Genomic DNA, 832 nt, shown 5'->3' on the forward strand with positions numbered 1-832 from the left:
CTAGTTTCCCTTCCCTGTTTTCCTAGCTCCCTACCCTTCCCTGTGTTCCTAGTTTCCCTTCCCTGTTTTCCTAGCTCCCTACCCTTCCCTGTGTTCCTAGTTTCCCTTCCCTGTTTTCCTAGCTCCCTACCCTTCCCTTTGTTCCTAGTTTCCCTTCCCTGTTTTCCTGTCTCTCCTACCCCAGGATTTGTATTCCAACTGTATTTATAGCCTTTATTGAATTCTTTGTTATCGTCATTGTTATTCAATATTGATTAACTGATATTTCGTTTCTAATTGATAGTAGTCGAGGCAAGAATGTAATAATCTAAATCAAATTTGATCGTTAACTTTTTTCCCTTAAGTAAAAATCAAAAACAAAGGAAAGGAATTGAGTCTTTGCCACAAACTTTAATTTTTATATCGGTTTAACCCTATCTCGCCGACCTCAGATACTTCAAGATATGAATTTAGTTGGATCAAATAATCATCAGGTTGCATATAAATATATACATGGAGTATATAAAAGGAATTGAGTCTTTGACACAAATTCGGATTTTCTAATTCCTATATCTCTGCAACCCAATGTCGTATGCCTTAAATATTTCAAACTATGAATTCTGTTGCATCAAATTATCTTAGTTTGAAATATCAGAAGTCTACAACATCAGGTTCCATAGATATAGGGTTTAGAAAATTTGAGTTTGTGGCAAAGATTCAATTCCTTTGAGTTTGTGGCACACTGACACAATTCCTTAGGAATCATAAAATTCTAGAGTTCTAAATAAAAAAGAACATTGAAATAAAAATGAAAGGGCACGAAGAGTCGTGAATTTCTATCGATAAACCTCAC

Source organism: Eurytemora carolleeae, unplaced genomic scaffold (assembly GCF_000591075.1).
Source record: "Eurytemora carolleeae unplaced genomic scaffold, Eaff_2.0 scaffold1111, whole genome shotgun sequence".
Classification (NCBI taxonomy): domain Eukaryota; kingdom Metazoa; phylum Arthropoda; class Copepoda; order Calanoida; family Temoridae; genus Eurytemora; species Eurytemora carolleeae.